The sequence below is a fragment of the Neomonachus schauinslandi genome, chromosome 13, assembly GCF_002201575.2.
Source record: "Neomonachus schauinslandi chromosome 13, ASM220157v2, whole genome shotgun sequence".
NCBI lineage: Eukaryota > Metazoa > Chordata > Mammalia > Carnivora > Phocidae > Neomonachus > Neomonachus schauinslandi.
In genome coordinates this window covers 45,494,092-45,521,258 of record NC_058415.1, presented here as the reverse complement: position 1 = coordinate 45,521,258, position 27,167 = coordinate 45,494,092, and the positions used below count along the sequence as shown (strand labels likewise).

Genomic DNA, 27,167 nt, shown 5'->3' with positions numbered 1-27,167 from the left:
ATCTGAGTGCCTCTTATGGGTTGAATTTGTTCCCTGACAAAAGATAAGATGACGTTGTAACCCCCACATACCTGTGTACATGACCTTATTTGGAAATAAGGTCTTTTGTAGAGATCGTAGTGGATTAGTGTGGGCCCTAAGTCCAATGGCTCATGTCTTCATAAGGAGGTGGTGTGAAGATCCAGAGAGACACAGGGAAGAAAGCTATGCAAAGACAAGGCAGAGACTGGAGTTAGGCCACCACAGCTAAGGGATGTGAGTGTGCCAGCAACCACTAGAAGCCAGAAGCTAGCAGAGTGAAGGAAGGATTCTTTCTTAGAGCTTTCAGAGGGAGGTTGGCCCTGCCAACAAACACCTTGATTGCCTTGATTTCTGTCTTTTAGCATGAAGGATTAAATTTTTGTAGCCTCAAGCCAACCAGTTTCTGGTACTTTGTTATGGCAACCCTAGGAAGATACTGTGGTACCTGAAGATAGGGACAATGCAAAAATGTTGCTCTTCAAAAGTTATGGAGATGAAAAGATAAGCCACAGGCTGGGAGGAAATATTTGCCAAGCATATATCTGACAAAGGACTTGAATCTAAAATATATAAAGATATATAACCCAATAATAAGAAACCCCCATTTAAAAATAGGCAAAAGATTTGAATACATTTCAAGAAAGGAGATACACATGTCAAAGAAGCACATGAAATGATGTTCAGTATCCTGAGTTGTTAGGAAAATAGAAATTAAAACTACCATGAGATATTATTACACTACTCCTAGAATGGCTAAAATTAAAAAGAATGGCCGTACCAAATGTTGATGAGGATATGGAGCAATTGGAACTCTTATACATTGCTGGTTCAGTACTTAAAATGGTGTATCACTTTGAAAGATAGTTTTTCTTTTTCTTAAAAACCTTAAGTATACAACCACCTGGTTGTTCTATTCATAGCTATTTACCCAAGAGACTTGAAAGCATACTTCCCTAGGAAGACTTTTACACAAATGTTCCTCAGAGTGTTACTTGCATTAGCCCTAAACTGGAAGTAACCCAGATGTCCACCAACAGGGAGGTGGATAAACAAATTGTGGTATAATGAAATACTACACAGCAATAAAAAGGGATCAACTATTGATATTTACAACAATATGGAGGAAACTTAATATAATTAAATAATTATATTGAGTAAAAGAAGCCAACTTCCTCCCCCAAAAGAGTACATATTGTACGATTCCATATGTAGACATACCAATTTTAGAAAATGCAAAGTAATTATAAGTGACAGTGAAGATCAGTGGTTATGGGAGGTGTGGTTTGGGAGGTAGGGCAGGCCAGGGAGGGGAAAGATTTTAAAGAGACATGAAAAGGGATTTAGGATTGATGGATATGTTCATAATCTTGACTGTGGTGATGGTTTCCTCGGTGTATATTTATGTCAAAACATCGAATTATGCACATCACATATGTGGTATTTTAATATGTCAGTTATGTCTCAAAGCCAGAACAAAAAGAGAAAAGTTATATGGGAAAAATTAGGGTTAAGAAGGGGGCGTGAACTCCAGGTCCTGTTCTAACATTTATCAGCTGAGCATGAGCAGGTGCAGTTTGCTTTGCCATTTACTGTTGAATATGCCATGTCTTTAATGGCCAGAGAACATTTAAATCTAGAGCCAACAAGTAAACCAAACCTTTAGAATCAGTTGGGGTTTAATCACAGAAGACCATAATGGGTTATAGAATAAGGGATTTATTATAGAAGTTAAACCTTAAAGATTGATGGTAGGAGCTTGGGAAATGAAGGGCCAGGAGGCAAGCTGGAGGATGACTGGAGTCCCCAACTAGTCAGTCTGAGAAGCCAAGCGTGAGACAAGGCTCCTGGGGCAGGGGGCCGTGGACTCATGTGCCTCTGTGTAACTACCATCTCTTTGTGTCTGTTGGTGGGCCTGGAGTTGCTGTTGACCTACAGGACCAGTTTGGAAAGGTGGATAGGGATCTGAGAAGAGCAAAGATAAGCTTGAACTCACCCACAGAGCCTGTCTGGTCACTGTTCTAACCATAACAACCTTCAGAGAGTAATGGCTTCCAAGTCCATACAGATCTGTCCAGACCTATGCAAATTCTACTCTTGGTCAACCCTAAGCTGCAACTATACAGAGAAGAGATTCCAGGAAATGTAGTTTATGCTTAACAAATTTGACACAGCATAAACCACCACAACCTGCTAATTAATGGCCTTGGTAATTGTAGTACCAGTTAGGAACGCATGGTCCCCTGTTCTTACGTAATGGGTTGATTATGCTAAACAAATTCAGAATATCTTTGGGAATGATCTGATTGGGACAGAATGCAGTGAGTTAGTCTGGGCATGAGGAATAAGGCTAGATCTTTTCAGAATCAGGGCTGATTACAATGTAAACAATAGGGAGACTCTCCATCCCCTCTTACAAGGAAGGTGTTTATAGCAACATAAACACCTTTTCAGCACAGTAACATAAACAGTTTCTCAAGGAAACATTCTCTGGCATTCAGGAAATGTTTCTTTCTTTACAAACAAAAAGTGTTTTTCTTAAGATTTAATTTACTTAAGGGCTCTGTTTAGAACAAGGCTATGATTGTAGAGGGATAAATTTATGCCCAGAGCACTTTTGTGGTAGGCTCGAGTTGAAGTCCTTATAGAGGCATCTTGTTTAAAAACCCGTAGACTAACAGGGCACAGGTCAGTATAGGTATACCACGTTACATTTTAGATACGCCTCTGGAAAGTTGTATAAATTATACTTTTGTGAGTCAGATTGTATTACAAATTTCTAGTAGGCTATGATTTGATATTTTCTTATGAAAATCCTTCTTGAAAATGTGAAGACCCTTTGTTACAGGTATAACATACTACCTACAGTGAGGCCAGGGCCTATGATATGGGACATGTATTTATCTCAAATATACCTAAGTAATGCGTTTGTACAGTGAATAAATGCTTCCTAAAATTGGTCAAATTAGGATGCTTATGTTAAAATTCTTTAACTTCAAACAATTGGAAATAGATTTCATCCATAAGACACATTATAGGTTTGAAAAGGAGAGGAAAATTCTTTAGCAAGAATGCTTTTCTTAATAGAGGATGGAGAACAGATGTACCCATTTTCAGCACGTTATTAAAAATATATAGTTCTGGTAGTGCAATGAAGATGCTGTTAATAGGCACGAAGCATCATGTTTCTTTTTTGTTGTTGTTTTTTTACCTTTGTGGAAAGGCCTGATTTAATTAAAAGATTTACCAACAGTCTCTAGGAATGATTTATTCATTGCTGACTAAATTTTGTATAGCTTTGCACAACTTAGAATGTGGATGCAGGAGATGGTTTATCATGCTGCCTTTTTTTTTTTTTAAAGATTTATTTATTTATTTATTTGAGAGAGAGAGAATGAGAGACAGAGAGCACGAGAGGGAAGAGGGCAGAGGGAGAAGCAGACCCCCTGCTGAGCAGGGAGCCCGATGCGGGACTCGATCCCGGGACTCCAGGATCATGACCTGAGCCGAAGGCAGTCGCTTAACCAACTGAGCCACCCAGGCGCCCATGCTGCCTTTTGTCTTAACCTCTGGAGTAGTGCTTCTCAAAACTTTAATGTGCTGACAAATGACCTAGGCATCTTTTTTTTTTTTTTTTAAGATTTTATTTATTTATTTGAGAGAAAGAGTTAGAGGTAGCACTAGCAAGGTGGAGAGGGAGAGGGAGAAGTAGACTCCCCGTTGAGCAGGGAGCCCGATGCGGGACTCCATCCCAGGACCGTGGGATCATGACCTGAGCCGGAGGCAGATGTTTAACTGAAACCAACTGAGCCATCCAGGCACCCTGACCCAGGCATCTTGTTGGTAAATGTAGGTTGTGATTCAGTAGATTTGGGGTAAGGTCTGAGATTTTTATTTCTGTTAAGTTCCCAGGTTTGTAGAACACACTCTGAGAAGCAAGTAAGAGGCTTTTCTGAGTATAATTTTTGGTGTGGTTGCCCATAGTATTCAACATTTTACAGTAAGTGTAGTAGATAGAAAAATGATTTTCACATATGCCCCGTTTTTGTCTGGAGGACAAAAAGATAGTGGTAGACTCCCATTAATTAAGTAGCTTGCTAATAGTTTGGCAGGAACGAAGTATAGGCATTTCCTATTCAACTAGCTGTAAGTATATTACATTTTTGAATTTATGAAAGTGGAGTAGTTTAAAAGCCAGGCTCTCATTGAGATGCCAGTTACCCTAGGAGGAAGAGAAATCATTTTGGATATATGTGGAATACAACTATGGGCTTATTTCTTTCCTCTGGAAAGATCTCTTTGTATCTATAAAACTAATAAAATAATTACATCCTTGGATGTTAATATATATAAAGTTAAATGATTTTTTGTGGGTATTAAAATAAGCTCAGGTCCAACTTGGTTGTGTTTGGAGAAGAGTTTGTGGTTGCTTCGGCAGCACATAGACTAAAATTGGAATGATACAGAGAAGATTAGCAAATGATACAGAGAAGATTAGCATGATCCCTGCATAAGGATGACGGGCAAGTTCATGAAGAGAAGAGTTTAATATTGAGGAAATGCTCAAGGTGGGAAAACTTGCCTGTTTGAAGGATAAAAATGGAGAACTAATTTGAAAATAATTTTTAACTGTCACCATTTTTTTAAACCTTTAAGATGGGCAGCCTAGCAAAATTGTACCAAGTGATATTGAATACATTGGTCTTGAATAGTTTCAAAGAAAACTTCAGGCAGTTGGATTTATCTGGGAAATATTGAAATATGAATTTGAGGCTAGAAAAAAATGTTTAGAGAGATAAAGTCAAATACTTCAAAGAATTATTTGCTTATTTCTTTAAAAATGACTCAGTTTTTCTTAATTTTAAGTTGAGCCTTTATGTAATTGAAGGTTAAAAACAAAGGAGAAAAAATGAGCATCGTTAAAGCTTTCTGAATTAGTGCATAAATCTGGTCTTCCTTGAGGAATGGGAAAAGATGTAACCAAATGGCTATTATCTCTGTAGATGATATGATAGACCATAGAAATCATCCACAACAGTAAAAATCCCCTAGGATCTGACACAGGTGCGAAAAAATTCCCAGGGATTCTGGAAGTCAAATTGTGTTTATCTACTATAATAATAACTGATAACCAAATTAATTTTAACTATGATACTCTGGTAGTCTTCAGATAATAAGTTTTTTTTCTAAGTGCATCTTCCAAAAGATTGAGGCTGTAGTTGATAACTGAAAAATTTTCATCTGTGTTTCAGATGGTTAAGTGTATGGAAGTATGTGTTCTAGAAAAGGAAGGAAGGAGGTATGCATTCCATGGGGGCTAAGTGTTAAAATGACAGTAGTGTTTTTTATTTGTATTTGTATTTTTTTTTAAAGATTTTATTTATTTGAAAGAGAGAGAGAGCACAAGAGGGAGGAGGGGCAGAGGGAGAAGCAGACTCCCCACTGAGTAGGGAGCCAGATGCAGGACTTGATCCTGGAATTCCAGGAACATGACCTGAGCTGAAGGCAGTCACTTAACCAGCTGAGCCACCCAGGCGCCCTGTATTTGTATTTGTATTTTTTTTAGAGAGAGGGGAAGCAAAAGAGGGGCAGAGGGAGAGAGAATATCCCAAACAGGCTCCATGTTCAGCGCAAAGCCCAATGTGGGGCTCGATCTCACGACCCTGAGATCATGATCTAAGCTGAAATCAAGAGTTGGATGCTTAACTGACTGAGCCACCCAGGCACCCCTGTTTTTATTTCTATTTTTTATTGTTTGACAGTAACATATTTTAAAGTATGAGCAGTAGGAAAATAACTGTGGTGTTAACAGATGAAACAGTTATACATGCACATTGTAGACCATTTGGGAAAAGACAATAAAAATTTGAAAACCCAGTGTACTTTCTAATTTTTTTTCTATATAGTTTAAAAGATGTAATTGCCCTTTTCTTCACTGTAATGTAAGTTATTTCCCATATGATTGCACATTTTTGGGGTGAATGTTATTTTCTATGGCTGCATAATATTCCACTTATAAAAGAAATATCATTTGGGTAGTCATTCCTTCTTAGACATTTAAGTGAATTTATATGTTTTTCTAAGATGAATAATACTATAATGAACATCTGTGTATAATGCTTTTCTTTGATCAGAATTTTCTTCTTAGGTCAGATTACCAGAACTGAAATTCATATTTTTATAGGAAACCTTTCCTTAAAAGCTCTTTGTGAAGTTGAGGGACTGTTTACAAAGAAATACTAACCCTTCCTGAGTGTTAAAAGATAAGGATGTTATGACAAGGTGTTAAAAGCTAAGCTGGAGTTGGACAGGTCAGATTAACCTGGTTCTATCTTTGACACTTGTTTTTAACACTTGTTGAAAAGGGAAAAAAATCAGGGCTAAAAATTGGTCTTTTGGTAGGTTTTGATAGGTTGGATTCTTTCTAAGGAAATGAGTTGTTTATATGGCAAATACCTTTAAAAATATTTTGCTAATAAATAAGAGTAGGAGGACACTTGAACATAAAGTTTCTAATAATAAGTTTATAATGTTTAACTCCTAGCCCTCTTGACTTTAATTTAGGGCAAATGTATGGAGATAGTTGTGATTCACTAAGCAAATAGAAAAAAAAGAGGGAAACAAGAATAATACTGCCATAGGAAGAAAATAGAAACTGTCTCACAATTCAGACTATAGACTGATTTGTAATATTTATTCTTAGCCAAAATTTTTTTTTTTAAAGATTTTATTTATTTATTTGGGAGAGAGAATGAGAGAGAGACAGCAGGAGAGGGGGGAGGGTCAGAGGGAGAAGCAGACTCCCTGCCGAGCAAGGAGCCCGATGCGGGACTCGATCCCCGGACTCCAGGATCATGACCTGAGCCGAAGGCAGTCGCTTAACCAACTGAGCCACCCAGGCACCCTATTCTTAGCCAAATTTTAAACATAAGACAGTCAGTTGGATAGGTAAGCCATAAATCCATCCTAGTTGCTCCATAAAGTTTCAAACAACCCCAAATTTCTAATAGCCCACATCATTTTAGTTGCCCTAGTGTCTTCTCACAATAGATTTACAGCCAGAACAGAAGGTTTGCAAGACCAGATCTATAAGTTATATTTTCTATGTGTATTTTACTAGAGTTCTTATTTTAGTTGAGAAATTTTAGTTTTTAAGTGGTTTTTAATTTTTCTGGATTGTAATGATCTCTTCTATATAGTGAAATGTCTGTAGAGAATATTTTTTTCAATTAATTCCAAGACATTGATGTATACATAAATCTAGGAATTAATGAAGTACTGTTTTCATCATTTTTATGTTTGTGACTATATTTTGAAGAACGTATATCAACTATAAATTAACTTGTTTAGAGGGGGGAGGGAGAGAATCTTAAGCAGGCTCTATGCCCAGTGGGGAGCCCGATGTGGGGCTCGGTCTCACAACTCTGCGATCATGACCTGAGCTAAAATCAAGAGTTGATGCTTAACCAACTGAGACACCAAGGCTCCCCTATAAGTTAATTTTTAACTACATAACATTTGGTACATGAATATAAGTAACGTGTAAAGTAAAAAGCAAAATAATAAAATGAACATCCATGAAGCTACCATTCAACTTGAACTAGAACATGACCAAATTATCTCTGAGTTCCTTTCCTAGCCCATTCAGTTTCGCAGAGCTTTCAGGTTAAAAAGATCTTGGTGCCTACTCTTCTTTTCTTTTTTTTTTTTTTTTAAAGATTTATTTATTTGAGAGAGAATGAGAGAGCACATGAGAGGGGGGAGGGTCAGAGGGAGAAGCAGACTCCCCACCGAGCAGGGAACCCGATGCGGGACTCGATCCAGGGACTCCAGGATCATGACCTGAGCCGAAGGCAGTCGCTTAACCAACTGAGCCACCCAGGCGACCGGTGCCTACTTTTCTAAATAGAATTAGTATGCTACTAGCCTTTGGAAGAAATCTAAACAAGTATATGCAATTTACATTAGGAACACCTGCAGATTAATGATTGATATCAATGCATATACATAATTCATAATGACAAAGATGTTTAAAAATAGGACATTAGCATTGAAATTGTTATCTATGCTAGATTTAAACTTTTAAAAAATACTTCTTAGACTAGAAATTGTCTTTATCTAAAGACTCTGTTTTAAAAATATCACTGAATGGGGCGCCTGGGTGGCTCGGATGGTTAGGCGTCTGCCTTCAGCTCAGGTCATGGTCCCGGAGTCCTGGGATCGAGTCCTGCATCGGGTTCCCCGCTCTGCGGGAAGTCTGCTTCTCCCTCTGTCTCTCTCTCTCTCTCTCTCTCATGAATAAATAAATAAAATCTTAAAAAAAAAATATATCACTGAATGTAAAAACAACATGGATATATTATTTGTACGTAAAAGACCAAATATGTGTTTATTTAACAACATAAATTCACATTACATGTTGGAAATCCAGGGTTTTTTTTTTTTTTTTTTTTTTTAAGAGGAAATTATGTATCCCATCCACCAAGGACCTTCTGTGTTTCCAGATCTTTGCCTCATTTTCTGGGAGTCAAGATTTCAAGGTTAAAAGGATGCGTGGGTGGCTTGGTCAGTTAAGCGTCTGCCTTCGGCTCAGGTCATGATCCGAGGGTTCTGGGATTCAGTCTCGAATTGGGCTCCCTGCTCAGTGGGGAGCCTGCTTCTCCCTCTGCCTGCCGCTCCCCCTGTTTGTGCTCTTTCTGTCTCTCTCTCTCTGACAAATAAATATATAAAATCTTAAAAAACAAACACCTGTTTAAAAGTTATACACAACGTATTATCATTAGAGGAGAGTACTATTGATTAATAAAGTTGCAGGTGTATTATGTGATTATTTAAAGGTTACCCCCCAATATTTTTCCCATTTGTACTTTTGATAATTAATGTTTTGGAATATACTAGTTTTTGATTTTTCAAATTGATTTTTGACTGAATCTCAAAGAGTAGAAATCCAAATTGCTTTTAAGTTTTTTGTTGTCTTAAGCAGTAACCCTTTGAAGATTAGTAAACAAATTTTATTCATCTCATAAAACCATTGCAGGTGATTGTCTCTGAGTCTGTCTTTCTTATAAAATAAATGATAGATTTCAATTTTGGCTTATATCTTCCCCCTGATTTCTTTCCATATTATCATTGCCTTTTTTTTTTTTTTTTAAGATTTTATTTATTTATTTGACAGAGACAGAGCACAAGCAGAGGGAGAAGCAGGCTCCCACCTGAGCAGGGAGCCCGATGCGGGGCTCGATCCCAGGACCCTGAGATTATGACCTGAGCTGAAGGCAGTCGCTTAATGACTGAGCCACCCTGGTGCCCCTTATCATTGCCTTTTATCTGAAATTTTCTGCTTTTTAAAAAAAAATTTATTTTATTATGTTAGTCACCATACAGTACATCATTTGTTATTGATGTAGTGATCCACAATTCATTGTTTTCATATAACACCCAGTGCTCCATGCAGTACGTGCCCTCCTTAATACCCATCACCAGGCTAACCCATCCCCCCACCCACCCTCCCCTCTAAAACCCTCAGTTTGTTTCTCAGAGTCCATATTCTCTCATAGTTCGTCTCTCCCTCCAATTCCCCCCCTTCATTTTTCCCTTCCTTCTCCTAATGTCCTCCATGCTATTCCTTATGTTCCACAAATAAGTGAAACCATATGATAATTGACTTTCTCTGCTTGATTTATTTCACTTAGCATAATCTCCTCCAGTCCTATCCACGTTGATGCGAAAGTTGAGTATTCATCCTTTCTGATGGCTGAGTTATATTTCATTGTATATATGGACCACATCTTCCTTATTCATTCATCTTTGAGCAGGAGTATGAGCGTCTGGATAGTGTGGTGTAAGTGGTGTTGTTCCTCACTTTTCCTTTAAAAAAGCTCTCATATGGCTTTAACTTTCTTCTGCCTTTTTTTTTTTTTAAGATTTATTATTTTATTTAGAGAGAGGGAGTGCCAGTGCAATGAGGGGGAGAGGGAGAGAGAATCTCAAGCAGACTCTACCCTCAACGCGGGGCTCAATCCCATGACCCTGAGATCATGATCTGAGCCAAAATCAAGAGTCAGACGCTTAACTGTCTGAGCCACCCAGGCGGCCCTTAACTTTCTTCTTTTTTTTTTTTAAATCTAAATTTAAATTTTTTAAAAAAGATTTTATTTATTCATTTGAGACAGAGAGATACAGAGAGAGCATGAGTAGGGGGAGAGGCAGAGGGAGAGGAAGAAGCAGACCCTCTGCTGAGCCAGGAGCCCGATGTGGGTCTTGATCCCAGGACCCCAGGATCATGACCTGAGCCGAAGGCAGATGCTTAACCATCTGAGCCACCGAGGTACCCAACTTTTTCTTCTTATAATGCCATATTTTAATGGGTTTGTGGATTAAGAATAAAAAGAAAAGTGATTTTACATTAAAACTTAACTTTCTGGGGCACCTGGGTGGCTCAGTCGGTTAAGTGTCTGCCTTTGGGCTCACGTCATGATCCCGGGGTCCTGGGATTGAGCCCCACATCAGGCTCCCTGCTCGGTGAAGAGCCTGCTTCTCGCTCTGCCTACTTGTGCTGTGTCTCTCTGTCAAATAAATAAATATCTTTAAAAAAACAAAAAACAAAAAAAACTTAACTTTTTAGGGGCACCTGGGTGACTCAGTCGGTTAAGCTTTGGTCTCTTGATTGGGGCTCAGGTTGTGATCTCAGGGTGTGAGATTGAGCTCCACGTAGGGCTCTGGGCTGGGCATGGAGCCTGCTTAAGATTCTCTCCCTTTCCCTCTGCCTGCCCCCCATTCCCCTTGCACTTTCGCTGGCTGGGGAGGGGCCTTAACCTTTTATTGACTAAATATCTATCTTGATTTTTGAATGTATAGGAACAAATGTGTGGTTACATAGGCTTGTATTCATTTTTAGCAATGTAGTTTTTTCTCTCAGGTTATCTGCTGTAAGGACATTATAAAATTGTCCTTTTGATTTAGAGAACTTTTTCATTTGAAACTATGTAAAGTTTCTTCTTTTTGAACTTTAAAAATAAATTACTTTGTTGTAGAGTAAGATTCAGTCATCTTCTAGCTGAAAAAAATTTTTTTTTTAAGATTTATTATTTTATTCAGGGAGAGGCACAGGGAGAGGGAAAGAGAATCCCAGGCCGACTCGGCACTCAGTGCAGAGTTGGATGTGGGGATTGAACCCACGACCCCAAGTTAGTACCTGAGCCAAAACTAAGAGTCTGATGCTCAACCTGCTGCACCACCCAGGTACCCTGAAATTTTAAATTCATAAATGTTATGGGCCAGTTAGCTTTCTTACATGTAAGTCAGCCATCAACCACTCTGGTCGTCAGCAGGTTACTTAACGCTTTTATTCCTCTGTTTGCTCATCTGTGCGGTGGAAGGAGATAGCTTTTCAGGGTGGTTGTGAGAATGAGAGGAGTTGTTACATCTGAGCACTTTTATGGAAATACTTGCATTACTTTTCTGTCACTGCCATAACAGATGAACAGAAATATAGCTGCTGAAAACCACACAAATAATGTTCTCCTGGTTCTGTAGGTTAGAAGCTGGGATTAGCTCAACTGGTTTCTCTACTATAGTTTCATGAGCCTGAAATTCAGGCGTTGGTCGGCTAGGCTGTTCATTGGGAGGCTCAGGGAACAATATGCTCCCGGGCCTATTCAGGTTGTCCTCCGACTCTGGTTCCTGTGGTTGGAGGGTTGACGTTTGTTTCTTTGTAAACTGTCCGCTGGGCCAGCCTTAGCTCCTAGAGATTTCTCCAGTCCTTTGCATGTGGGCCCCTACATTTGAGAGCCAGCAAGGGCTCTGCAAATCCTTTTCACGCTGAGAAATTGTTCTGACTTCTGCTGTTGCTGCATCTCTCCTATTCCTCTTGTACCACATCTCTCTCTGATTAGAGCTGGGGAAGGTTCTCTGCTTTATAGTCTCATGTGATTCGCTCAGGACCATTTGCATAATACATGATAATCCTTATAGCCCGTGGTCAGTTGATTAGTGATCTTAATTACATCTGCAAAATCTCTTCACAGCAGTACCTAGAGTAGTTTTTTTTTTTTTTTAAGATTTTATTTATTTATTTGACAGAGAAAGAGAGATAGTGAGAGCAGGAACACAAGCAGGGAGAGTGGGAGAGGGAGAAGCAGGCTTCTTGCCAAGCAGGAAGCCCGACGCGGGGCTCGATCCCAGGACCCCGAGACCATGACCCGAGCTGAAGGCAGACGCTCAACGACTGAGCCACCCAGGCGCCCCTAGACTAGTTTTTGACTGAATAATGAGAGGACAGGAATCTTGGGGATAGCTTCAGAATTCTGCCTGTGATCGTGCTCAAAAATGGTAGTGAGGAATAGTCTGGGAGGTGACAGGCAGTGATGAAAGAAATCACATGTTTACCTGAGAAGTACGGAGTAAATTGTTTAAATCCTTTGTAGGTAGCACTGTAGTCCTTACTTTTTTGTATCTTTAGGACCTTATGGCTTGCCATATATTTATTTAAATACCTGCCATTGGTTGATAGCTTGAATGTAATTTCTCTCTCTTTTTTTTTTTTTTAAGATTTTATTGATTTATTTGACAGAATGAGAGAGAGAAAAAGACCATGAGAGCGGGGAGGGTCAGAGGGAGAAGCAGACTCCCCGCCGAGCAGGGAGCCCCATGTGGGACTCGATCCTGGGATCATGACCCAAGCTGAAGGCAGTCGCTTAACCAACTGAGTCACTCAGGAGCCCCTGTAATTTCTCTTTTGATTTTATTCATTTTATTTCTTGGAATTAGTAAAAGTACTGTAGGACTTTTGTTTAATATTTCTGGTCCCACTGTGGAATGATTTAATTCTGGTACCACTGTGGAATGAGTTTCCCATTACCTTTTTTTGCTACTTTTCATTTTCATTAAATCACAGAGACAAAATAGCTTGTTCTTGTGTTATAAGCTGCCAACAACCTTTTGTTATTGGAACAGAAATTTTGAGGTATTTTGTCTTGTACTCTTCAAGGATTTGTTAGTCTTTTATGTACTCTTAGCCGTGTCTCCCGTGACCGTATTTGAAGATAGGTTTTAAGTAGAGCATACTGTTGATAGTTGAATGTAGAGTTGTCCACCTGCCCCAGCAGAAGGGGGCACCCTTATTGCTGTTTTCAAGGTGGCCTCCTTAACACTGAACCTATAACCACAGTGGCCAGCAAGGTGATAATCACTCAGCGTTCCTCTTACCATTTCGGGACATTTTCCCAATAAGCAAATCTAGGACTTCCTTTCATGATTTTAATCAGACATATTGGAGACCTGCCAAGAAAGAAGAGTATAAATCATCACTTTTAAGAAGCCCAGATCTTTGAAAAGGAGTTAAGCCTTTTAGTGACAGTGTTTTTAGAGTATTTACATAGGCCAGTCTGTAGATATGGAAACCTATTTGTCTCAGGGACCCTCCTCATTAAAATTTAAAAAAAATTTTTATTTTTCTTATACTCTTTCCATCAGACTGGCTTGTTCATCCCTCCACCCCCTATAACCTCTACCGCTTTAATCCTGTGTTAGGCAAAGAGAAATGAGGAGTTTATTTAATATACTTTTGTGGAATAGTGTTCACTTTGTTACTTCCTTTCATTCATAAGTGATGTCTTGGAATCATTTCTGCTTTTTCTGACTCTTAGACAAAAATACATGTCTGTCCTCCCCTTCCTAAAAAGATGCATAACATGAAACAGCCCTTTGTGCCAAAAACTTTAAACGCTAAACCCAAGTACCTTGCTTACCTTGCTGCCTTTGAATCTGATAATGAGGGCTGGCTGCGCATGCATATGGTTAGTTCTTTCAAGAATGCCTTTCTGTCTAAATCTAGGATCAACAATGTCCATTCATTGTTCCTTTGATCTTTCTGTATGTTTTGCAGACTCATCTGGCAATCTAGTTTCTCTCATGGAAAACTGGGCAAACTGGGCATTTGTTCTTTTCCTTTACTACCTATAAACTGAATTCAAGCCTTCTTTTACCAAATTCCATTTCAGGAGAACACATCTTTTAAAAGCTCTTTGAAAGAATCAGATTCAGTGTTGTTTTGTTTTGTTTTGTTTTTTTTAAGTAAGATCTCTGCCCACATGGGGCTCGAACTCACGACCCCGAGATCAAGAGTTGCTTGCTCCCCCTGGCTGGGACAGCCAGGTGCCCTTACGTATTGCCTTTTTAAAAGTATTTTTAAAAAGTAATCCATGTTATCTAAATAGGTTAAAAGTATCATATTTATTTAATTTGTTGAGGAAGTTATCATTCTTTCTGAGATCATTATTTAGAGTCTTCTAAATTCTTGACAATTTTTCAGTTTTCTTTCAGTTGATATACATTGTTCAATTTATCTTATAGATCACCAGCCTGATTATAAATTTTTAAAAATATTTTATTTGAGAGAGAGAGAGAGGGAGAGAGTGTGTGAGCACACACTCGCATGAGCACACTAGCAGGGAGGAGGGGCAGAGGGAGAAGCAGGCTCCTCCCATGAGCAAGGAGCCTGATGAGGGACTCTATCCCAGGACCCTGAGATCACAACCTGAGCCAAAGGCAGACGCTTAACCAACTGGGCCACCCAGGCGCCCCATGATTTATTAATTTTTTTAATTGTAAAATGTACGTACATAAAATTTCATTTACACTGTTGTGAAGTATACAGTTCAGTGGCATTAAGCACATTCCCATTGTTCCATAACTTTTTCCACCATCCATCTCTAGAACTTTTTCATCATCCTAAACTGAAAGTCTGTATGCAGGGAAACAATAACTCCCCTTTTCCCTTCTCTCTCCTTCACCTGGCAACCACCATTCTGCTTTCTGTCTCTATGAATTTGACTTAATTGATTTGTTTTTATAATGTTTACCTTAACAAAACATTTATCCTTCAAGGCGTGACTGGGGGTATGGTCTGGGGGCAGGGAGGAAGAGTTGATTTATAGGTATCAGATTAAATTTACTGCCTAAGGAATTAATAAGTAACCTTTACCTGCCTTGTGTATTTGATTACTTTTTATCTACAGGATTTGAACACTGGGGATATATGAATATAACTTGTCTTTAAAATGGTATGTCTTTGAAGAAAAGAAAATAAAGTTTTGAACTTTGAGTTATGGGCTTTGCTCATACTCATCTCTCTTAAATATATATATTTTTTCAATTTGGCTTTTCTTCAGATCATTTTACTTCCCATCTTGAATGTTTAGTCTATGACTCCTAGAGTTCAGTGGGAATAATTCCTTGTTTTTTTAGACAGCTAATGTCTTGATTTTTGACATAGATATGTCTCACATGCCATAAAGTTGTTTTGAAATTAGTTTGATAAGAGTGAGATGTTCATAAATTATACCATTTGGGTTGTAGATATTTTGCCTGATAACTACATTACTGGTACAGACTGACTGTTTTCCTAGAATGGGGGCAAATGGTCTTCTTTCTCATTGTAGGAAGATGGGAATTTTCCTGAATGATACTGATTAGGGAATACATAGCAATTTTCTGGGTTTGGGGAAAGCATGGCTTGAGTTCAAAACTGGTTAGGTTGTCTTTTCAAGAGTGGCTCTAAGCTTCTCCAAAGGCAGTATTGTTCATTCATTTTGTAAACAATTGAATGATGCGTTGGCTATAAATAGAATTTCATTCCAATAGTGAAGGTCCTATGATTTTCCTAAATAGCAGCAAGTTTTTAGCCTTGGATAGATGGAGTTAAAGGTAAATAGAGACCACAGTTTCACAAGAAGCACTTCTACCCTTTGTTCCTTACCTGTGGTAGACCAGGAGAGCAAATGAAAGATGAGGCAGGGGACCTTGTAGTATTAACTAGTTCTGCCTTGCAACTTTTATGCACCAGCTTCAGCATCTTTTTAGCTAATGTCTTTTCTGCCATGACTTTAGGTAATAAACATAGACAAATATGTGTATATGTACTTTGTTTTTTCACGTTCTGATTCAGTAATTCTGTCTTAGAATCTCAACATAAAACAGTCAATAGCCATGGTGCATTTCTATAACGTTTCTCAGGTGGAGGTGGTTTTGTTGTTACAGAATGTCGTGGGTAGTAGCTAAGTGGGTTTTTGTTTATTCCCAGATTCCTCTCTATTCCAGTTTTCTATTAATTAACAAATGCTGATATACAAAGACAGTAAAACTTAACATCCCTTGCCTTTGGGGGAATAAACCAGCTGATGGAGGCCCTTAGACATCCCCTGGAAGCATGCAGGCTCTCCTGTAATGACAGAACTGTAGGAGCAACTCCTCCTGACAGTTGAAACTTTCATAAAGGCGAACCGTGCGCTGGCCCTTGAAGAATAAGTCGAAAGATTTATTGCTGTGCGCCTGATACCAATTTGTGTTGTGGGAGTGTGACCTTATCTTATTTTAAATTCTTTGCCAATCTTTTAGAAATACTGTCTTTTGCTTTTTTTTTTTAAACCAGCAAGTTGGACTATCCTTTCATATATTTATTTACTAGCCGTTCTTTTCTTTGGAGGGTTGCCAGCTAGCGGACTTCCCCATTTCTCTCATTAATTGTCAAGACTGGTTTATGTTCGTGTTGGCTTACCGAAGACAGGATGTTTGTTGGAATTGTGGTAAAGGTATGGATTGATTTATGGAAAATTAACCTTTTTTTTGGGTGATATTCCATCTTCCCTGTCAAAGAGCATGCTACATTTTTTCATTTATTCAGGTCTTCTAGCTCTCTCAGTAAAGTGATATGCAGCTTTGCTTATGGGTAATATGTGTTTTGAGTTCCTTAAGTTTTTGTTGCTTTTGTAAATGGAGCCCTTTGTTCCATTGTATTTCGGAAGGCGTGATTCCAGAATGTGATTATTGTACTACGGAGGAAAGCTATATATATTTTTTGTGTATCACCTAATTTCTGGAGATTCTTTTGGTTCCAAAACTTTTCAGTGGACTTTCTGCATTTTCCCCAATAGACAGTAATTTTCTACAAGTAATTATTTATGGATCATCTTTGTTTGTTGTATTTATTATATGTGCTGGGGTTTTCTTTTTTTCTTTCTTTTTTTTTTTTTTTTTAAAGATTTTATTTATTTATTTGACAGAGGGAGACACAGCGAGAGAGGGAACACAAGCAGGGGGAGTGGGAGAGGGAGAAGCAGGCTTCCCGCGGAGCAGGGAGCCCAGTGTGGGGCTCGATCCCAGGACTCTGGGATCATGACCTGAGCCGAAGGCAGATGCTTTACGACTGAGCCACCCAGGCGCCCATGTGCTGGGGTTTTCAAAACAATTTTGAATCATGCTGGTATTAGTGGTCCTTCTTGTTGAAGGCATACGAGAGTTCAGTGAAAATATTTTGGCAAACAAAAAAGCAGAGCTCAACACTTGAATATAACTGATGACAGACAAAAATGCATTTTAGGAAATGTATGATTAACTATGGCTTGCATGTGAAGGAAGTGTTAACTTTATGGCTGAGAATATGTACACTTGTGCAGACGTCTAATATTATTTTATCATTATTTTGGCAATTGTATATTTATGTGTTGTACATATATAGTGCACATTTTAGATCAAGTGAAGTCTGTTTGCACAGTGCAGTTACAATTAATGGCACTGATTTATTTATCATTTAAAAAATGTAAAAATCTCTCCTTATTTTCAAATCCCGCTCCTAGGGGGAAATCACTGTTAGGTTTGTTGTTTACCCCTCCAGTCTTTTCTGTAGGTATTTAATCACTCTGTGTACACACACTCACGTCTGCATGTGTTTATATATTGTTTTACAAAAACAGGATAATTTAAAGCATAAAGTATAGTAACTTCTTAGAAACTTAGCAATAAAATACATTGTGCATCTCTTTTTATGTGGTTGATGATTTTTTTTGTGATTGATTTTTAATGTCTTGGCTTAGTGTTCTGCACTATGTTATTATGGTCGTAACATTTCATAGCTGTTTATTTTTGGAGGATATGAGAAATAAGCAGGTGAAGGTATATCACAGCAAATAACTTACTTGAAAATAAGCTGTATTGTTTAGGTTTCCTTATTTATATAAATCAATTATTCTAGGAGCCAGTTAGTGAAAAACTCTCTTAAAATCATGTGGGATTTATATTTCCCTGAGAGAATTTTACCAGTTAAAAGCAATTTAGATATGTAAAATCCAGTCATTAACCGAGTCATGAATATGCTCTTGCTTTAAAAATCTGATTAAGAAAAATATAGATTTTCACCAGGGGACTTATATAAGTTTGATTCATGTTTTCAAAGACCTTTGCCATACTCCTTATCTTTTGAAAATATTTAACTGAGTTCAGGATGTGAGTGTGATTATATAATTATTGTTTTCTGGGTCATAGTATTCTTATGTTCACAATTTGTTTTCAGTATTTCATCAAATGTTTTGAATACTTGGGGTAAGTACCATACTAGGTCCTGGCAATACCAAGCAGGGGAAAAAAAAAGAAAAGTGGTTCTTTTTATAGATTTTACAGGTTACAGACTTGTAGGGGACCAGAGAAGCAGATTTCAAGCGCACTAAAATGTTGCTTGTATATAGGCTATAGAGGGGAAATTTATAATTTGGGAGGGGGGGAGCTTATGAGGAAGATGCCCGGAAAGTCTTAGTGGGGAAGGCAGGGAAGAGGAGTAATTTTGGGATTGAGTTTTGAAAGATGAAGTTTCTCCCAGGCAGGTGGGTAATAAGGAGAGCCAAGGGCATAAGGGCCAAAAGAATAGAAACCTTTCTGGTTCTATGAGCTGTAGGCAGTCGAGTGTGTCCGTTGAGGAAGTATTAAGCAATGGAGACACTTCTCCAGCACAGCAGTGCAGGGTCATGATGGTAGAATGACTATTCTTTGTTAGAAAACAAGAGCAAAGGGTTAAAGGAATAACTTGGAGAGCATGGTGGAGTATGTATTAGAATTCTCCCATGATAGCTTCTTCATCAAAACTTTGAAGAGGCCTAAATGGAAAATACAGTGACACCAGAAGGAAAATAAAACTTACTTGAGGGGCGCCTGGTGGCTCATTCAGTTAAGCATCCAACTCTTGATTTCAGCTCAGGTCATGATCTCTGGGTCATGAGATGGATTCCCACATTGGGCTCCATGCTCGGTGTGGAGTCTGCTTGAGATTCTCTCTCTCCCTCTCCCCTTCCCCTCCTCACTAAAATAAATAAATCTTAAAACAAATAAACAAACAAACAAAAAACCAAAAAACCTTCCTTGATAAGATTTCTCTCCAAGATCAGTTTGCTGGATTGCCCTTTTGTGCACACCATCTTTAGCCAAATCTTTTATGGTATGTTCATATGCCTGCAAATAATAAATCAACTATAATGATATGACTGCTGTATTTCATAGATTGTGAGATTTGCATTTAACATCTCTGAAACTGGGATATGTCTACTAAGCAGTATGAGGAGTTTTCCTGGCTATATTTTCTTCTTAGTATTGCATACAGTAATGTTGAATCTTTTTATGATCAGTGGCATCCTATACTTGAAATATGTTAATATTTTGCTGATTGTCATTTAAAAAAATCATATGCATATGTATTTTTAATTTTTTATTTTAATCCCCTTGTAGTTAACATACTGTGTTATATTAGTTTCAGGTGTATAGTACTGTCTTTCAACAATCCTGTATTACTCAGTGCTCACCATGATAAGTGTACTCTTAGTCCCCATCACCTATTTCACTCATCCACCCCACCTCTAGTAACCATTAGTTTGTTCTCTGTAGTTGAGTGTGTTCCTTGGATTGTGTTTCTTCCCCCTGCCCACCTCTGTTTGTTTATTTTGTTTCTTAAATTCCACATATGAGTGAAATCATATGGTATTTATCTTTTTCTGACTTATTTTGCTTAGCCTTATACTGTGTAGTTCTATTCATGTTGTTGAAGATAGTAAGATTTCATTCTTTTTTATAATTGAGTAGCATTCTGTTTGTGTGTGTAGACACACATACACACACACACATATACATATATATGTATATATGCCCCATCTTCTTTATCCATTCATCTGTCAATGGACACTTGGGCTGCTTGCATAATTTGGCTGTTGTAAATAATGCTGCAGTAAACATAAGGATTCATGTATCCCTTTGAATTGTTGTGTTTGTATTTTTTGGATAAATACCCAGTAGTGCAATTACTGGATCATAGGGTTGTTCTGTTACTTTTTGAGGAACCTCCATACTGTTTTCCATAGTGGCTGCATCAGTTTGCATTCCCACCAACAGTGCACAAAGTTTCCTTTTCTTCCATTTACTTGCTAACCTTTCTTTCTTACGTTTTTGGTTTTAGCCCTTCTGACAGGTTTGAGGTGTTATCTCCTTGTAGTTTTGATTTGCATTTCCCTGATGAGTGATGTTGCACATCTTTTCATGTGTCTTTTGGCCATCTGTGTATGTCTTCTTTGGAGAAATGTTTGTTCATGTCTTCTGCCTATTTTTTAATTGGAAATTGGATTATTTGGGATTTTTTGGTGTTGTATCAATTCTTTATATATTTTGGATACTAACCCTTTATTGGATATGTCATTTGTAAATATGTTCTCCCATTCAGTAGGTTGTCTTTTAGTTTTGTTGATTGTTTCCTTCTCTGTGCAGAAGCTTTTTATTTTGGTGTAGTCCCAATAGTTTATTTTTGTTTTTGTTTCCCTTGCCTGAGGAGACATATCTAGAAAGATGTTGCTACAGCTGATGTCAGAGAAATTCCTGCCGTGCCCTCTCTAGGATTTTTATGGTTTCAGGTATCACAGTTAGGTCCTTAATCCATTTTGAGTTTATTTTTATGTATGGTCTGAGAAAGTGGTCCAGTTTCATTCTTTTGCACGTAGCTGTTCGGTTTTTCCAACACCATTTGTTGAAGAGATTGTCTTTTTCCCATTGTATATTCTTGCCTCCTTTGTCGAAGATTAATTGACCATATAATTGTGGGTTTATTTCTGGGTTTTCTGTTCTGTCACATTGATCTATGTGTCTATTTTTGTGCTAGTCCCATACCGTTTTGATTACTATAGCTTTGTAATATAACTTGAAGTCTGGAATTGTGATACCTTCAGTTTTATGTTTCTTTTTCAAGATTGTTGTGGCTATTTGGGGTCTTTTGTGTATGCATATGTATTTGCTACTTTTTAAAAATTGTAATTATCTTCAGTGATATATGAGTATCCATGGTGGTATGTCATTGAACATTTCTGATCATTGCCTTAATATGGATTACTGAGTATGGAATGGTCATTTTGCTTTTAGGGTCTGAAATGATTTACAGTTGTTGCCCTCTAATTGTCTTTTTCTTTTTTACAACTTCTTTTGTGTCTGAAGAAGCCATGACAACTTGTCATTTGTCAATTCCAATTCTCAGCAGCTGAATAGTCAGGTATAATTCTTTTTTTTTTTTTAAGATTTTATTTATTTATTTGACAGAGAGAGACACAGCGAGAGAGGGAACACAAGCAGGGGGAGTGGGAGAGGGAGAAGCAGGCTTCCCGCGGAGCAGGGAGCCCAGGGCTCGATCCCAGGACCCTGAGATCATGACCTGAGCCAAAGGCAGATGCTTAATGACTGAGCCACCAGGTGCCCCTAGTCAGGTATAATTCTAAGATCTGCAAAGACAGTTGGAGGTGGGGTGAGGCAAGAGGGTAGAAGGTCTGTTTTTTAGGTTATAAACAGTCAAGAGGTATAGTATAATGTGTTAAACACAATTAGTATAAGAAACAACAGGAATTAAGTAAATGGCAAGGACAGATGTTTGGTTCATTACCTGAGAAATAAATGTACAATCATTGGAACTTCTCTTGGATAAAAATAATAAAATGAAACCAGATTTTTAATGCCTCTTATACTATTTATCTTAGTTAATATGCATTCTCCTCTTTGGGACTTAACAGAGCTCTGTATTTTTATGATAATCTATTGTTAAACCTACTGACTAGTAATAGGTAGGAATTCCTGATGGTATATGTTCTTTATATATATTTGTGTGGGATATCACCTCTTAAATTCAGGAGTGACTAAGACAGGGAAATAGAGGATGTTATGATAAAGAGTCTAACTTTCTTAGGTTGGGAGATAAAGGTCTAAACAGGTATCTAGAGGAATCAGTAGAAATGGTTAAACTGGACAGGATAAGAGAAGACTGAATTTGGAGTACATTTCTTCAACACGTATAGGTTGGAGGTTTCAGATGTCAGATGGAGTATGTATTGAGACTGTGTACATTTTTTGAGCAAGAAGGTAGACGGAGTCTCTGAGGCTTTAGCCTCTAGAAAGTGGGGTGTCATCAACTCTAGATGGTAAAGGTTTGGGAGAGGCTGATAGTCTTGGCATGGTAGTAAGGTAAAAGTAGGAGCTGAAATTTCAAAAGGCATTGTTTAATAAAATCTTCATTCTCTCACATATTAAGGAAGTTGTTTTCTTGTTTGCACAATGAAGTGGAGAGCTACTAGTTTGGAACTTGTCTAATTCAAAGTTAGTACTGAAATTTCTAAGAAGAAAATATCCAAAATAGTACGAAGTTATATGTTGTCCAAACTATAGGAAAAATGGACATATAATTCCTTGATTCGGAAAAGATCTTGAAATATATGAAGTACTTAAAAATTGTATAATATATGATTGATGATAGCCTAAAATGATGAAATGAGAATAAGCTACAGCAGGAGGGACTTAGGTGAGAAGTAAATAAGTATTTCCTGAAATACGGAACTCTAGAAATGATGCCAGTTGAGTTAGGCATTTAAAAATGCCTTCTCTGCATAATTTTAAGAAGCCATTAAGTTCTTATTTATTTGGATTGGCTTTAAGGTGTGGTAATCTTGAATTAGAAGAGTTTTGAATGACTTTCTTGTTCCTTCTGGCCCTAGAATTTAATACTCTTTTGAGTGACGATTTGCCAGTTTGATTCTGGTGGTGAAATCTTAGGAAAGTTAACCAGATGAGGCTGTGGTTGAAATAACATGTAGTGAGGATTTGGCTCGCCACAGTTATTTTAATGGACAACCAACTCTTTCCCCATACCATTGGCTCTGTAGTATCCATAATCTCTTTTTTTCTTTGAATCATGTCCTCATGTGAGTAATAGACCCTTTAAATCATTTCCTTTTGTATTTATGTCCTTTTACTGAGTAGAAAACCTTCTACCACCCTTGCAGTGACAGGAAGAAGTTAAGAGCTGGTTCTCTGAAGTTGTCGCTACTTGGGTGACCACAGTGTGATCTTGGGTGGCAGTGCTTCTTTTTTAGTGCTAAGGAAGGAACTTTTCTTTTGTTCGACTTAAAAAAAAAAAAAAAGATCTGCTTTAGCTTTTCAGACACAGTCTTGACTTTGATAAGTAGCTTGTAGCCTTTTTCAAATAAATATGAAGTAACTGAATTTTCTCCAGTGCTCCATGCCTAAGAAGTGGGAGGAATTCTTAACTGGCGATATGTTATTGAGAGAAGGATCTACAGGGTGATGGTGGGGGGTTGGGGGGTGGGGTGGAGTGGGAGTGGGTAGAGAACAATTTGATTCCTAAGTCACAGTGGGTACCTCACAGTGACATCAGGGATGACAAAGTCAGATAATTGTGGAATTTGAGACTACTCCTTAGGTGTCTCAAATTTTTCCAGGTCTGAGGTCTTTCAGATTCCTCAGGAAAATAGGAAAAGGGCTGTTTTGACACCAGTTGGGGAATTAAATCAAGAATTGGCCAAGAGTCTTTGTGGGAGCTTTAGCTGATTTCGCTATTTTCAGCTGCCTGGCTGAAATACATAGGTTCCTCATTAGAAAAATATATTAACCTCAGAATGACTCTTCGAGGGTTCATCAAGGAAAGCTTGGCGTTTGGTTAGCAGGTGACTAGCAATACTTTGCTCATTCTGATTCTCTCTCTTCTTACTTTAGGTTCTTGAATCATAAGTAAGTTTTTACCAATAATACTTTTGAAGGCTTACCTTTAGGAATATCTATTAAATACATCTTCTGACGCCCACTGTGATCCTTTTTTTTTTTTGGTGCTACCTCCGCCCCTTGCCCCCGCTGCTAACGCTACACTGCTGACATTATAATCATTTATTTACAGCCTTGTTCTTTGAACAGAGTCCTTCTGCTCTAGTTCTCTTTGTGTTTGTAGCACCTAGCACTTCATAAATAGGTGGTCAGTAGAGAACTAATTGAGCATCTACTGTCTACCCATCACTACATGAGGCACTCTGAGATCTTAAATGGGTTCTTACTGGATGGCCTTTCCTTGTTTCCAGAAGGATAGGAGGGCTTGTCAAGTGAGTTAGTGCATGAGCCCTTTGTGGATTAAGTGGTCATCTTTCTGATTCTGTTGGGCTGTACAGAAATGCACTTGTGTCTTAAAGAGCAAAATTGCTCTGAAATGGGGCTCCTGGGTGGCTCAGTCGGTTAAGCGTCTGCCTTCGGCTCAGGTCGTGGTCCCAGGGTCCTGAGATCAAGCCCCGCATCGGGCTCCCTGCTCGGCAGGGAGCCTGCTTCTCCCTCTCCTGCTCCCTTTGTGCTCTCTCTCTCTCAAAAAAAAAAAATTAAAAAATTGCTCTGAAGTGCCCAGCCCACAGGGTGAGGTTGTCTCTTCGACATGGAGGAAAAGGAATCCTCACCCTCTTGGTGGGCAGCAGACTGTCTTTGTCTGAAACTGTCAATCCACCATTGCGGAGTTTCCATATGGAAATTTGTCTTTGCTCAACTCAGCCTAGGGATTTCTCAAGCGGATCTGTTTGCGTGAAGGGGAACTTCCAGAACTAGAAGCATTCAGATGAAAGGCAAGGAGCCCGGAGGGAAAGCAGTGGAGGCCTTGTCCCAGGGGCTAGTGGAAGAGCGATTTCCCATGCTTATTTATTTCTAGGCCCCCTTTCTTTGAAGAAGTAGGAAGGATTGAAATGGAAAGGCCCCAGGATGCCCCAACAGGTCTGTGGCCTATGGTTTGGCTGTCAGGGCAGCAACAACAGTTGTTTGTGCTAACTTCTGATTTTATTTTAGCACTCATTATTTTTTCCTCTACGTTTTACTTACTTTGTTGCCTTAAATCTGCTTTCCAAAGACCAAGGCAGGGGGAGAGAAGATCTGGGGTTTGGCAAAGGAAGGGAACGGATAAAATACCTTTTGTATTTGTAGAAAGGACTGCACCTTGTTATAGGCTGTGATATTTTCCCATTTTATGTTTTAAGGACACCAGAAGCTTAACTCAGCACTGCAGAAGTATTGTGTTGCAGCGGTTCAGAGCGTAGGATTTAGATAATTTCTACTCATACTTGCACATAACTCATCCTATTGTATTATATGTACTACAGCATTGTTTTAAGTTATGGGAATTGAATCATTGTGGTACATTATTTCTCTGAAAAATATTTCACAAGTTTATTCAAATTTGGTTATATCCACAAATCAATATTATTACCTGTGTGACATTTCAGCTGTGGATTTTGAGACCTTTTACTTCTAGTATATTTTTACTTTTCGAAACAGTGTTACAGTATCCCCAGAAAGCAAGCTAGGACAGATTACTACTGCCCATGTCAAGTTAAGGAAACTGAGTCACAGGAGAGTTGTGACTTAACCTGAAATGTCGTACTTATCCAGTTAGGGGCGACCCGGAACTTCAAACTGTTGTACTTGACTTCTCTAAGCTTTATTCTTTTCTCCTCTCTCTGAACTGCTTCCTTTGAGTCAAATAGGTTAGCTCCTCCCAGGGGAAGGGCTCAGCTTAGAACAGGGCACTAATTTGAAAATCTTCTGGTTTCTTTTCCAGGATTTGTCTGAGGCAGGGACAGGGGATCACCTGTATTCCCTCTGGTAAAAAAAAAAAAAAAAAAAAAAAGCTATAGGAAAAAAGACAAATAGTTTGCTCTAGGTGTAAGGAGAGGCCAACAGCAGTAACAACATAAAAAAGCAAATGAATTAGGGAAATAGTTGCAGTGCTTAAAAGGCACCCTTCACAGTAATTGCCTTGTGGCGCAAATACAAAGTTAAAAACTTTCATAAGAAACCTAAAAGCATATAAAGAGCCAGCAACACCCCCCCCGCCAAAAAAAACCCCAAACAGCCAACAGCATTATGTCATATTAGAACATTAAATTTACAGAGGAAACCATTTTAAGCAGTTCCTTCCAAATGATCCACCCCCCCCCTTCGGTAATTAAAGAGATCCTCATATTAGGAATAACACGAGAAAACAAATTCAGGCCCTGCCAGATGAGGGCAGACCAGGATCTCTTTAATCGAGAGCGTTCAAATCCAAACCATCATGAGGTGCTGTCAATCTCTTTCTTCATTAGTCTCTCAAGTACATTGGCACAGCTGCTGCTCCCCTCAGAGCCCTCTGTGGAGACTGGGTTCTGAGTTCCTAGAGGTGGGACTGCACCTCTGCAGAAGCCAGCCTTTCTCCTTCTGCCTCCCCCCCCACCCCCCAGGTGCTTGCACAAACACGGCCTCATTTCTAAATGCAACTAGACTGTGAAGTAAGTAGGAGTCCTTGGTCACACAGGAGGAGGGCTGAGAGGTTAAAGTGACTTGCCCCAGGTCATAGCTATTAAGTGGTGGATTTAGTCTTATTCCCAGGCTTGTGCTCTTTGCACCTTGCTGGAGCTGTGTCTTAACTGCGTGAAAGTTTGCAGCAGAAGGGAGGACGTTTGCAGTCTCTCTGAGCCTAGACCCGGAGGGCTTCATGAGACCCTTGATGGGTAGTTTGAGTTGTCCCTTGACACAGGGTATGGTGTTACAGCCCGCAGTTGACCAGCCATAATTCTGAGCCGTTTCTGGCTTTACCTTCAAGAGGTGCGTGTCTGTCACTTGGTAGATGGTTATTGAGCACCTGTTCTGTGCTGGGTATGGTGCTAGGAGCTGAGTCCCGCGCTGCACAAGACACAACTCCGTTTTCACAGAGCTCACCTCCCCTCTCCTCTCGGCACCTCTTCATTGAGAGCCGGCAGTGTTTATAGGGCCCTATAAACATGGAAAGCACGTCATGTTAACTTCCGTTCACGTATCAGGGGGCAGACTGCAGACATAGAGGAGCAAGGGGCTGCTCCCTAGTGCATTGCCACCAATACGGGAAGAATGCCAGATCACCGACGGGCTGCAAGGTGCCTTCTCGCGCCCTGTAGCTGGAACCGTAGCCATACTCACTCAGCTCTAGGGCAGGGCTGAGGGTATCCTTGTCTTTGAACAAGGCTGCGTTTTGC

General features: G+C 38.9%; 1 protein-coding gene and 1 pseudogene across 1 annotated transcript in view; both read left to right on the top strand.

The window, feature by feature from the left end:
- Nucleotides 1-27,167, top strand: part of MLLT3 (MLLT3 super elongation complex subunit) — a 282,058-nt gene that overhangs the window by 109,986 nt on the left and 144,905 nt on the right. The window lies entirely within an intron of this gene.
- On the top strand, nucleotides 4,441-4,569 carry LOC123326544 (annotated as a pseudogene).